Source organism: Bufo gargarizans, chromosome 1, assembly GCF_014858855.1.
Source record: "Bufo gargarizans isolate SCDJY-AF-19 chromosome 1, ASM1485885v1, whole genome shotgun sequence".
Classification (NCBI taxonomy): Eukaryota; Metazoa; Chordata; class Amphibia; order Anura; family Bufonidae; genus Bufo; species Bufo gargarizans.
Window position 1 is genome coordinate 297102494 of NC_058080.1, and position 14779 is coordinate 297117272.

Below are 14779 nucleotides of genomic sequence, written 5' to 3' on the forward strand. Positions count from 1 at the left end.
GAGGTGCTGGCCTGCCCGGCAGCCAGCGTTTTGTCTGAACGTGTATTCAGCACGGCAGGGGGCGTCATTACAGACAAACGCAGCCGCCTGTCTACAGCCAATGTGGACAAGCTGACGTTCATAAAAATGAACCAGGCATGGATCCCACAGGACCTGTCCGTCCCTTGTCCAGATTAGACATTAACTACCTCCCCATAACCATATATTATTGGACTCCAGGGCACTTCCTCATTCAATCCTATTTTTATTTTCATTTTACCATTATATTGCGAGGCTACCCAAAGTTGAATGAACCTCTCCTCTGCCTGTGTGCTAGGCCTAAATATATGCCAATGGACTGTTGCAGTGGTGGGTGACGTGAAGCCTCATTCTCTGCTATGACATGCAGACTGATTCTCTGCTGACATGAAGCCAGATCCTCTGTTACGGGAGCTCTCTCCTCTGCCTGGGTGCTGGGCCTAAATTTATGACAATTGACTGTTGCAGTGGTGGGTGACGTGAAGCCTGATTCTCTGCTATGATATGAAGACTGATTCTCTGCTGACATGAAGCCAGATTGTCTGTTACGGGACCTTTCTCCTCTGCCTGGGTTCTGGGCCTAAATTTATGAAAATTGACTGTTGCAGTGGTGGGTGACGTGAAGCCTGATTCTCTGCTATGATATGAAGACTGATTCTCTGCTGACATGAAGCCAGATTGTCTGTTACGGGACCTCTCTCCTCTGCCTGGGTGCTGGGCCTAAATTTATGAAAATTGACTCTTACAGTGGTGGGTGACGTGAAGCCTGATTCTCTGCTATGATATGAAGACTGATTCTCTGCTGACATGAAGCCAGATTCTCTGTTACGGGACCTCTCTCCTCTGCCTGGGTGCTGGGCCTAAATTTATGACAATGGACTGTTGCAGTGGTGGCTGACGTGAAGCCTGATTCTCTGCTATGACATGCAGACTGATTCTCTGCTGTCATGAAGCCAGATTGTCTGTTACGGGACCTCTCTGCTCTGCCTGTGTGCTAGGCCTAAATATATGCCAATGGACTGTTGCAGTGGTGGCTGACGTGAAGCCTCATTCTCTGCTATGACATGCAGACTGATTCTCTGCTGTCATGAAGCCAGATTGTCTGTTACGGGACCTCTCTGCTCTGCCTGTGTGCTAGGCCTAAATATATGCCAATGGACTGTTGCAGTGGTGGGTGACGTGAAGCCTCATTCTCTGCTATGACATGCAGACTGATTCTCTGCTGACATGAAGCCAGATTGTCTGTTACGGGACCTCTCTGCTCTGCCTGTGTGCTAGGCCTAAATATATGCCAATGGACTGTTGCAGTGGTGGGTGACGTGAAGCCTCATTCTCTGCTATGACATGCAGACTGATTCTCTGCTGACATGAAGCCAGATCCTCTGTTACGGGACCTCTCTGCTCTGCCTGTGTGCTAGGCCTAAATATATGCCAATGGACTGTTGCAGTGGTGGGTGACGTGAAGCCTCATTCTCTGCTATGACATGCAGACTGATTCTCTGCTGACATGAAGCCAGATTGTCTGTTACGGGACCTCTCTGCTCTGCCTGTGTGCTAGGCCTAAATATATGCCAATGGACTGTTGCAGTGGTGGGTGACGTGAAGCCTCATTCTCTGCTATGACATGCAGACTGATTCTCTGCTGACATGAAGCCAGATTGTCTGTTACGGGACCTCTCTGCTCTGCCTGTGTGCTAGGCCTAAATATATGCCAATGGACTGTTGCAGTGGTGGGTGACGTGAAGCCTCATTCTCTGCTATGACATGCAGACTGATTCTCTGCTGACATGAAGCCAGATTGTCTGTTACGGGACCTCTCTGCTCTGCCTGTGTGCTAGGCCTAAATATATGCCAATGGACTGTTGCAGTGGTGGGTGACGTGAAGCCTCATTCTCTGCTATGACATGCAGACTGATTCTCTGCTGACATGAAGCCAGATCCTCTGTTACGGGACCTCTCTGCTCTGCCTGTGTGCTAGGCCTAAATATATGCCAATGGACTGTTGCAGTGGTGGGTGACGTGAAGCCTCATTCTCTGCTATGACATGCAGACTGATTCTCTGCTGACATGAAGCCAGATTGTCTGTTACGGGACCTCTCTGCTCTGCCTGTGTGCTAGGCCTAAATATATGCCAATGGACTGTTGCAGTGGTGGGTGACGTGAAGCCTCATTCTCTGCTATGACATGCAGACTGATTCTCTGCTGACATGAAGCCAGATTGTCTGTTACGGGACCTCTCTGCTCTGCCTGTGTGCTAGGCCTAAATATATGCCAATGGACTGTTGCAGTGGTGGGTGACGTGAAGCCTCATTCTCTGCTATGACATGCAGACTGATTCTCTGCTGACATGAAGCCAGATCCTCTGTTACGGGAGCTCTCTCCTCTGCCTGGGTGCTGGGCCTAAATTTATGACAATTGACTGTTGCAGTGGTGGGTGACGTGAAGCCTGATTCTCTGCTATGATATGAAGACTGATTCTCTGCTGACATGAAGCCAGATTGTCTGTTACGGGACCTTTCTCCTCTGCCTGGGTTCTGGGCCTAAATTTATGAAAATTGACTCTTACAGTGGTGGGTGACGTGAAGCCTGATTCTCTGCTATGATATGAAGACTGATTCTCTGCTGACATGAAGCCAGATTCTCTGTTACGGGACCTCTCTCCTCTGCCTGGGTGCTGGGTAGTGTTGAGCGCGAATATTCGAAAAGCAAATTTTTTTCGCGAATATCGCAACTTCGCGATTTCGCGAATATTTCGAATATAGTGCTATATATTCGTAAAAACGAATATTCGTTTTTTGTTTCCCCCCCCCCCCCCACAAAATTACAGTACACATATAATTGATTGTTTCCCAAAGGTCCAACAGCTCAGATCTTACTCACATTGCCTAGAAAGTGATTGAGGCGCGAATCTTCGTAAGGCGATTTTATTAGCGCACATGCGAATATCGGCACGTCCCAGAACAGAGGCAAAGGGCTTTGCATTCATACATTAGTGAATTGAGTTGCGAATCTTCGTAAGGCGATTTTATTAGCGCACATGCGAATATCTACACTTGTCCCAGAACAGAGGCAAAGGGCTTTGCATTCATACATTAGTGATTGAATTGAGCTGCGAATCTTCGTAAGGCGATTTTATTAACGCAAATGCAAATATCTACACTTGTCCCCAGAACAGAGAGGCAAAGGCCTGTGCATTCATATAGTATAGCACCATATTCGCGAATACGTAGAACTTCGTAAAATTCGATTTACGAATATTCGTATTTTTTATTTTACTTTCCACCTTACAGATTACATTGATCTGTACTCTGTCAACTACTGTCATCACCCCCCACTGTATCTCGATTGATTCCCAAAAGTCTCACATTCCCTAGAAAGTGATTGAGGTGCGAATCTTCGTAAGGCGATTTTATTAGCGCACATGCGAATATCTACACTTGTCCCAGAACAGAGGCAAAGGGCATTGCATTCATACATTAGTGATTGAATTGAGTTGCGAATCTTCGTAAGGCGATTTCATTAGCGCACATGTGAATTTTGCATAGCATATGTATTATGCGATAATTCGAATTATCGCATATGCGAAATAATAACGAATTTGAATAATCGCGAATATTTTACGAATATTCTTTCGAATATTCACAAAATTTCGCGAATTCGAATATGGGACATGCCGCTCAACACTAGTGCTGGGCCTAAATTTATGACAATGGACTGTTGCAGTGGTGGGTGACGTGAAGCCTGATTCTCTGCTATGACATGCAGACTGATTCTCTGCTGACATGAAGCCAGATTGTCTGTTACGGGACCTCTCTCCTCTGCCTGGGTGCTGGGCCTAAATATATGCCAATGGACTGTTGCAGTGGTGGCTGACGTGAAGCCTCATTCTCTGCTATGACATGCAGACTGATTCTCTGCTGACATGAAGCCAGATTCTCTGTTACGGGACCTCTCTCCTCTGCCTGTGTGTGTGCTGGGCCTAAATATATGCCAATGGACTGTTGCAGTGGTGGCTGACGTGAAGCCTCATTCTCTGCTATGACATGCAGACTAATTCTCTGCTGACATGAAGACAGATTCTCTGTTACGGGACCTCCCTCCTCTGCCTGGGTGCTGGGCCTAAATATATGCCAATGGACTGTTGCAGTGGTGGCTGACGTGAAGCCTCATTCTCTGCTATGACATGCAGACTGATTCTCTGCTGACATGAAGCCAGATTCTCTGTTACGGGACCTCTCTCCTCTGCCTGTGTGTGTGCTGGGCCTAAATATATGCCAATGGACTGTTGCAGTGGTGGCTGACGTGAAGCCTCATTCTCTGCTATGACATGCAGACTGATTCTCTGCTGACATGAAGCCAGATTCTCTGTTACGGGACCTCTCTCCTCTGCCTGTGTGTGTGCTGGGCCTAAATATATGCCAATGGACTGTTGCAGTGGTGGCTGACGTGAAGCCTCATTCTCTGCTATGACATGCAGACTAATTCTCTGCTGACATGAAGACAGATTCTCTGTTACGGGACCTCCCTCCTCTGCCTGGGTGCTGGGCCTAAATATATGCCAATGGACTGTTGCAGTGGTGGCTGACGTGAAGCCTCATTCTCTGCTATGACATGCAGACTAATTCTCTGCTGACATGAAGACAGATTCTCTGTTACGGGACCTCTCTCCTCTGCCTGGGTGCCGGGGCCTAAATATCTGAGAATGGACTGTTCCAGTGGTGGGTGACGGGAAGCCAGATTCTCTGCTATGGAACCTCTCTCCAATTGATTTTGGTTAATTTTTATTTATTTAATTTTTATTTTAATTCATTTCCCTATCCACATTTGTTTGCAGGGGATTTACCTACATGTTGCTGCCTTTTGCAGCCCTCTAGCTCTTTCCTGGGCTGTTTTACAGCCTTTTTAGTGCCGAAAAGTTCGGGTCCCCATTGACTTCAATGGGGTTCGGGTTCGGGACGAAGTTCGGATCGGGTTCGGATCCCGAACCCGAACATTTCCGGGATGTTCGGCCGAACTTCTCGAACCCGAACATCCAGGTGTTCGCTCAACTCTAATGCTAACCCCATTTTGCAACCTAAAGTACATTAGCCACAAATTGCTAAGTATGCTATGCCCCTTGCACGAAAATATATATTAACTATCTATTGCACCCTAAAGTACATTAACTCCCTGTTGCACCATAAAGTACGTTAACCCCCTATTAAACCATAAATAATTTTATCCCCCTATTGCACAATAAAGTATGATAACTCCCTAATGGTGTAATTACAGCTGCTCCATCCCATTCACTTCAGTGGGACGGCTCCTTCCTGTTCAAGTGAATAGCAAGGAGCCGTCCTATTGAAGTGAATGGGACAGCGTAGCTGCAATTACACTGCTCGCCACTTCGATTGTGACGGCGAGCAGATAAACAATGAAGAGAAGGCAGCACTAATGCAAGTTCTGTATTCTCTTTAAACAGCTGATCAGTGGTTGTCCCGGGAGTCGTCCCTCCTCCCCCGTCATGTCATCAATATAAAAAAGCTGACAACCCCTCTATTGGTTGATAATGCATGTTATCCCCCTATTCCAACGTAAGCTAGGACTTAGACCTAGTAGTGAGTTGGAATGTGTCAAAGTGTTGCGTTTTTTTCACTGTCACTGTGTCCTGTATTGTTTCATGTCGGCTTTTAAAATTCTCCAATAAACTTTGAGGGAAGGGGGGGCCCAAATTGAACTCTTGGACGAGGGCCCATGAAGTATGCTAACACCCCATTGCAAGATAATGTAAGTTATCCCCTTATCGCACCATAAAGTACATTAACCCTCTGTTGCAACAAAGTATATTAACCACTTATTGCACCATAAAGTACGTTAACTACCTATTGTACAATAATTAAAGCTATCCTCCTATTGCACCAAGTACATAGAGGCCCCTATTGCACGATAAAGTATGTACATTAACCACCTAACCACCTATTGCAACATAAAGTATGTGACCTCCCAATTGCACAATAAAAAAAAGTTATCCCTGTATTGCAACATGGGCTATGACTTAGGGTCCATTCACACGTCCGTTTTTTCTTTCCTGATCTGTTCCGTTTTTTGCTAAACAGATCTGGACCAGATCTGGACCCATTCATTTTCAATGGGTCCTGAAAAAAAACGGACAGCACAATGTCAGATTTTTTTTCAGGACCAATTGAAAATGAATGGGTCCAGATCTGGTCCAGATCTGTTCAGCAAAAAACGGAACAGATCAGGAAAGAAACAACGGACGTGTGAATGGACCCTAAGACTCTGTAGTGAGCTGAAATGCGTCAGAGTATTGCGTCTTTTTACTGTCACTATTTCATGTCAGCTTTTGCAATTCTTAAAAAAAAAAATGGAATTGTTTTAAGAAAGATCTTGGTTGAAATTTGTCATTTGTTTTATTGTATTTCCTGTTGGCAGTCAAGGATGCCAAGGCCAGGTGGAAAAGTTCATGGGACCAGTTTTGTCGGGAATTTACCAACCATTCTAGAAGTGGAGACATGTCCCTAAAAAAGATCCTATTTATATACCCAAGAACTCCTGTTCCTAAGAGACGTCAGGGAACTGTGACTGTAAGTACAGTCATTTTTTTTAAAGATTGGTTGCTATGGGCAACTAAGATAGCTTTCTTTAGACCAATTTTGATAAATTTCACCCACTGTATAATTTTTAACTGTAAAATTTGATATGTTTCAAATATATAAAATATTTAGATGCACACTGCTAGGTACTGGAGACCCAGGCCATGTGTCGGGCACATCTTCCATACTGTGCACAACTCCCCTGACCCAAATTGATGGCATCATAGTGATTTAAGAAACACTCAGTTCTGAACGTGGCTCTATTGTTCTGTACTTATGTAAATGATGTGATCACAGTACAATTGTAGCACTATCAGATAGGATTACACTGTATCAGATATCATTGTGATGCAGTGTTAACAATCTGGGAGAGAATATGGAAGAGGAGGATGACTCTGATGATGATGAGATGCAGATTCATGAGGGAGATTGCATAGCATAGGTTGAGTAGTCACCAGCAGCAAGTTCCACCACCTCAGCAGTTTTTACTCTAAAAGACCAGCCTGCATCACCAAGACTAGCGGTTTCCCACACATCATCACATAGAAGGAGGGGGCACCCTTAGTTTGTTTCTAACAGAGATACTCAGGCTCTAATTGATGCTTGGGTACCTGAGTATCTCAGAAGAAACAGCGCTGAGGGACATGAGTAGGCTTTCCGCGTTTGTCACAAGAAAGGCATTTGAGGTGCATTAGACTCATAGTTGAAGATGTACTCTGGAACATCTGTGCTCCTTCAGCTTCCAAATTACCAGGGTGTTGTCTCGTTTTTAGTGAAGATGCACGACAATGCAACTGCTTATCCAATTCACTGTGAAGAGCAGTTGTAATTACATTGCACTGGCGCTACAGGTGTGACAATGCCCTTGTAATTTGGAAGTTGAAGTAGCACACGGACTTCTAACTCTTCAAACAGATGGTCCCCATGGGGTGTTAGTAGTAGGACCCCTGCAAATGAGATATTAATGATCTATCCTGAGGATAAGCCATGAATATTTAATCACCATCCCTTTAATTAGTGTGCAAAATAATTCTGTTGTTCAGGTAGGACCGAGGACGTACCGGTACGCCCTATTTCCCGAGTCCTTAAGGACCGAGGACGTACCGGTACGTCCTGACTTTAAAATCGGCATTCCGGCGCCGCAGGGGTTAATTTGAACAGGATGCCGGCGGGGATCAGAAGCTTTAGAGTTCCTAAAATCGATATAGTACACCCCCCCCTGCACCCCTGCATGATTTGATGGTGGTGCAGGGGGGGTGTCGCAGGCGGTGGGGGCGGTGCGGCAGGCGGGATCGCGATCCCCCGCCCGCCTCCCATTGCGTAATCGTTGGTGTACAGTGGGTATACCAGGGTGCCAGCACATTGCTGGCACCCTGGTATAAACGGCTGACATCGTTGATGCGATGTCAGCCGTTTAACCCTTTCCATACAGCGGTCCGTACGGACCGCTGTATGGAAAAGGTTAACAGTAAGAGGGAGCTCCCTCCCTCTCCGATCGGGGGGCTGCTGTGCCTTTGCAGCCCCCCGATGGGAGAGGGAGAGAGCCCCCAGACAGCCCCCCGACACCCCAGTCCTCACCCTTCCCCGTCTGCGAAGTTGTGGCAGACGGGGAAGGTTCCCATGGCAACAGGACGCCTGCTCAGGCGTCCTGCTGTCCATGGTGCTGAACAGATCTGTGCTGAAAGCATAGATCTGTTCAGTGTAAGTAAAATACAGTACAGATACCTATATAGGTTCTGTACTGTATTTTACAGACATCAGACCCACTGGATCTTCAAGAACCAAGTGGGTCTGGGTCAAAAAATAAAAAAAATAAGTGAAAAAAGTTAAGATAAAAAAAAAACATTTATCACTGAATAAAAATTAAAAAAATAAAATAAACTACACATATTAGGTATCGCCGCGTCCGTAACGACCTGATCTATAAAACGGTCATGTTACTTTCCCCGCACAGTGAACGCCATAAAAATAAAAAAATAAAAACTATGAGAAAATTTAAATTTTGCCCACCTTACTTCCCAAAAAAAGTAATAAAAGTGATCAAAAAAGTAGCATGTACGCCAAAATAGTACCAATCAAACCGTCATCTCATCCCGCAAAAAATGAGACCCTACTCAAGATAATCGCCCAAAAACTGAAAAAACTATGGCTCTTAGACTATGGAAACACTAAAACATCATTTTTTTGTTTCAAAAATAAAATCATTGTGTAAAACCTACATAAATAAAAATAAAGTATACATATTAGGTATTGCCGCGTCCGTATGGACCGGCTCTATAAAAATATCACATGACCTAACTCCTCAGGTGACCACCGTAAAAAAAATAAAAATAAAACTGTGTAAAAAAAGCAATTTTTTGCCATCTTACGTCACAAAAAGTGTAATAGCAAGCGATCAAAAAGTCATATGCACCCCAAAATAGTGCCAATCAAACTGTCATCTCATCCCGCAAAAAATTAGACCCTACTCAAGATAATCGCCCAAAAACTGAAAAAACTATGGCTCTCGGACTATGGAGACACTAAACAATTTTTTGGTTTTAAAAATGAAGTTATTGTATAAAACTTACATAAATAAAAAAAATTGTATACATATTAGGTATCGCTGCGTCCGTGACAACCTGCTCTATAAAATTACCACGTGATCTAACCTGTCAGATGAATGTTGTAAATAACAACAAAAAAAACGTGCCAAAAAAGCTATCTCTTGTTACCTTGCCGCACAAAAAGTGTAATATAGAGCAACCAAAAATTATATGTACCCTAAACTAGTACCAACAATACTGCCACCCTATTCCTTACTTTCTAAAATGGGGTCACTTTTTTGGAGTTTCTACTCTGGGGGTGCATCAGGGGGGCTTCAAATGGGACATGGTGTCAAAAAACCAGTCCAGCAAAATCTGCCTTCCAAAAACCGTATGGCATTCCTTTCCTTCTGCGCCCTGCCGTGTGCCCGTACAGCGGTTTACAACCACATATGAGGTGTTTCTGTAAACTACAGAATCAGGGCCATAAATAATGAGTTTTGTTTGGCTGTTAACCCTTGCTTTGTAACTGGGAAAAAAATATTAAAATGGAAAATCTGCCAAAAAAGTGAAATTTTGAAATTGTATCTCTATTTTCCATTAAATCTTGTGCAACACCTAAAGGGTTAACAAAGTTTGTAAAATCAGTTTTGAATACCTTGAGGGGTGTAGTTTCTTAGATGGGGTCACTTTTATGGAGTTTCTACTCTAGGGGTGCATCAGGGGGCTTCAAATGGGACATGGTGTCAAAAAACCAGTCCAGCAAAATCTGCCTTCCAAAAACCGTATGGCATTCCTTTCCTTCTGCGCCCTGCCGTGTGCCCGTACAGCGGTTTACAACCACATATGAGGTGTTTCTGTAAACTACAGAATCAGGGCCATAAATAATGAGTTTTGTTTGGCTGTTAACCCTTGCTTTGTAACTGGGAAAAAAATATTAAAATGGAAAATTTGCCAAAAAAGTGAAATTTTGAAATTGTATCTCTATTTTCCATTAAATCTTGCGCAACACCTAAAGGGTTAACAAAGTTTGTAAAATCAGTTTTGAATACCTTGAGGGGTGTAGTTTCTTAGATGGGGTCACTTTTATGGAGTTTCTACTCTAGGGGTGCATCAGGGGGCTTCAAATGGGACATGGTGTCAAAAAAACTGTCCAGCAAAATCTGGCTTCCAAAAACCATACAGCGCACCTTTCACTCTACGCCCCGCTGTGTGGCCGTACAGTAGTTTACGGCCACATATGCGGTGTTTCTGTAAACGGCAGAGTCAGGGCAATAAAGATACAGTCTTGTTTGGCTGTTAACCCTTGCTTTGTTAGTGGAAAAAATGGGTTAAAATGGAAAATTAGGCAAAAAAATGAAATTCTCAAATTTCATCCCCATTTGCCAATAACTCTTGTGCAACACCTAAAGGGTTAACGGAGTTTGTAAAATCAGTTTTGAATACCTTGAGGGGTGTAGTTTATAGAATGGGGTCATTTTTGGGCGGTTTCTATTATGTAAGCCTCGCAAAGTGACTTCAGACCTGTAGTGGTCCCTAAAAATTGGGTTTTTGTAAATTTCTGAAAAATTTCAAGATTTGCTTCTAAACTTCTAAGCCTTGTAACATCCCCAAAAAATAAAATATCATTCCCAAAATAATTCAAACATGAAGTAGACATATGGGGAATGTTAAGTCATCACAATTTTTGGGGGTATTACTATGTATTACAGAAGTAGAGAAACTGAAACTTTGAAATTTGCTAATTTTTCCAAATTTTTGGTAAATTAGGTATTTTATTATGCAAAAAAATTAATTTTTTTGACTTTATTTTACCAGTGTCATGAAGTACAATATGTGACGAAAAAACAATCTCAGAATGGCCTGTATAAGTAAAAGCGTTTTAAAGTTATCAGCACTTAAAGTGACACTGGTCAGATTTGCAAAAAATGGCCTGGTCCTTAAGGTGAAAATGAGCCTGGTCCTTAAGGGGTTAAACGGAGCAGAAAAACAGAAACAATGAAGTGTAGGATTTTAAAAAAAAGACGCTTACCACACCTTTGGGCTAGAGCAATATGGCAGCAAAGTTGCACAATATTTTTTATAATCATTGTTGGTGTCCCACTGCGACATACGACATTCCGTGACTGACACGACAGTCGCAAAAAACCCATCCAAGTTGAATTTTTGTGCGACTGTCATGACGCAGTCGTAGCATTTCGCACTGCGGCACCATTGACAATCTTTGTAAAAAATGTTGCGTGACTTTGCTGCGACATGAAGTCACACCACACATATTGCAGTGTAGTTGTACCCTTTTTGTCGTGTGGCACATGTCACCGTGTAGCCTTATTTTGCAATTTGTGGGCTTCTTATTACATCAATCCCTTTCAAATTTGAGGCTGTATACAAAGTTCTTCATCTCCATTTTTAACTTTAACAAAGAAATTATGAGATTAAAAAATATATATTTGCTAATGAAAACTGGTTTAGTTGCCCATAGCAACCAATCAGAATGATCTGTTAAAGGGGGTCTCTGGGAATTAAGAAATAAAAAATACTTAAATATTACATTATTATAATTAAATTATAACTAATTAAAGGTATTTGGGAATATATTTATAATAAAGTAATATCTAAGTATTTTTCTTTTCTTAATTCCCGGAGAACCCCTTTAATGAGGCATAAGAAGGTATTTTACGTTAAATAATTTTTTTTTATTGTTTGGAAAAAGTGGGATTGAAAGTGGAATTTGGACACATTAAGGGTCTTTATTCTCTTGCGAGTCCCTACACTAAGTAAAATACAACATGAAAACTAACTAGGTAAGGCCGGATTTACGGTACATCAGTGTTATTGAATTCTGTTATAGGTTCCGTTATAACAGAGTTATAACGGAATATGATGGAATTCTAGGACGGAATGCAAAACGGAAGCCTTTAAGAGGCATTTCATTTTGCTCCGTCCTAATACATGTCTATGGGAACACATAACGGTTCCCTTTGTTTCGACAGGACAATTTTTTCCATGCCTCCCCCTCAGTTCTTCATCCAGCATAGTAGACTACTGTCCGTATCACTAAGAAAGATGCCAGTACAGGAGAATGATATCCGCAGAGTTTTTTTGCCATGGCAATCGGACGGAAATTGCTAGAATCCAATGCCAGCCAAGCAGAGTAATATAACAGAGCTTGCTACATTGCAAAATCGGTAGGAAATGGCACTGGTGAGATCATCTAACTTTCCTATGGATGTTTTCAGGGGGGTTCAGGCTAAAATAGTGAAAACCGAAACAATTATATAATTTGTGGATTTATGGAACATATGTGGAAGCATAACAGAAGCACATTTGACAAGAATGCGGACTGCAAAATGGCAACGGTCATATGCATGAGGCCTTAAGATCCATCCACAGCATCTTAGTAGGCATCTCAGTAACATACTTGAAGTGCATTGCACTGTGGACGGAAGCGGTTGTCTTTCTTGCTTCAAATTGGAAGTAGATTGTGGGCCCTATTTTAAGTAATGTATAATGTGTTTTTTTATTTATTTTTTTAAAGCAAACTTTCCTTGAAACCGTAATGGGAAAAAAATTCCCATAGAAGTCAATAGCAAGAGCTGCGAATGTGTGGTCATCTCTCCTTTTACAGTGGTGGCACGATGGGGCCATGTTTTACAGTTATGTGGATATGTCACAAATATACAGATAGGAATAGCCCTTTAAGATGGATGAGTACCAACAAAACTGCACAATGGGTATCTATAATTGTTTGGCTGTATTGTCCATTTTTACAAGAGTCAACAAGAAGTGCACCTATCTTAGTTGTCACCTTTGAATTAACTTCCTAAGAAATTACCTGCCAATTTGTATGTTTAAAGGGTTGTCCAGGTTAAGAGATGAACCTGGACATAAGCTACCCTTCACTCATTTACCATGTCTGAGTGGACCATCGGAGCTGCATCGCACAGGGCAAGAGCTTTTTGTTTACTAACGGTGACATACCCAGTTTCACATGGTTATGCAAGGTGGCGACTTCTGCCTAGCAGTGAGCCCGGTGATGTCATCAGCACAAATGGGCGGTCTTTAGCACAATCCTAGGCAGTTTTACAGGCTTGAGCAGGGGTAAAGACCGCTCATTAGTCCCATTAGTATATTTTCTTTTCGTATAGCATACGGAGAAAAAGCCGGGTATGTCACCGGTAGTAAACAAATGGCCCTTGTGCAGGGCAAGGGGCAGCATTGGAGCTAGAAATGCATATAAGGTCAAATTTTAATGCTCACCGTGTTCTGATGGTGCCACGTCTCTTACCTGGCACTGCATCTTGCTCTTTTAGTTGGTCGGACCCGCACTTTCTTCTGCCACCTGTAGTGCATCTGTCGCCAACACTCCATGTGCCCGCTGCGATCCCTCACCACTAGTGCATGCCAAGGCCTGTGCTTTCCTGCTAAGGCTGTCCTGTAGGATGCATTTATTAAAATACTAATAAATAATAAATGTGCCCCTCTCTCCTTTTATGATTCACTCCTGATTTTGGCTTCCAAAACCGCATGCAGAAACCTGACTGTGTGACTGTACCCTTAGAGTACAGGCACATTGCAGACCTCAGGGCAGTTTACAGCTATGATAGTTTTCTTATTTCTGAAATAACCTTTATAGCATAGTTTAACTTAACCCATATATAAGCTATATGCGCATCTGTATTTTGCAGTTCACAAACTGTAAATCTACAAAATACAGATACAGGATGCGGGCCCCATTGTCAAAATGCCTATTCTTGTCCCTAAACAGACAAGAATAGGACATGCTCTATAATTTGCAGCATGGCTGCACAGATGCAGACAGCACATGGATGACATCTGTGTTCCATCCAATTTTTTTGCAGTCCCATTTTGCGGTCCATGTCTAATTCACATTTTTTGAAAATACGGTTGTGTAAATGAGGCCTAAAATTGAACGTTTGTTCGTTTGTATGTTTGTTCTTTATTGTCTCCAATGTGCCTTGATGGATCTCAACCAAACTTGGTACATATACCTTTCATGATCCAAATAAAAAAAACTGGGAAGTTGTCAAATGCAGCCGACAGAGTTCTAGAAGGTTCTAATTAGTAATTAATGAATCGGGTTCGTCCTACTTTGACGAACCCGGTTCATTCAAGTACATAACTGATAATGATGCCGATCTGTACCTCCCTACATGGGTTAACATGTATGGCTTCTGATGAGGCTCTTTCAGTATGGAGACAGGTAACGCAAGACTACTGTAGATGCACATGCGTTATTACTGTAAGTAGTGATGCATGCAATAATGTTTTACATTACGAATTCAACACCGGGTATGTTACTGTTTGTGGCATGTGCCACGAATCTGGCTGGCCATAGAGATAGTGGTGCTATCATATTGCCAATGAGGGAGAGAAAGAGAGATCCAAAGATTCGGTTCCCACTGCAGCAAAAATTAGTTTTGGAATCCTGAGTAGAAGTATTAAAAGCAGACATTGTTCCTGGTTGGAACAGATATTTTCAACAAATGAACAAAATAGTATGATAAGTCTACTTTTACACTCACATTTTGGCTTTCCATTTGTGAGATCCATTTAGGGCTCTCACAAGCGGTCCAAAACGGATCAGTTTGCATTCTAATGCATTCTGAATGGCCAAGGATC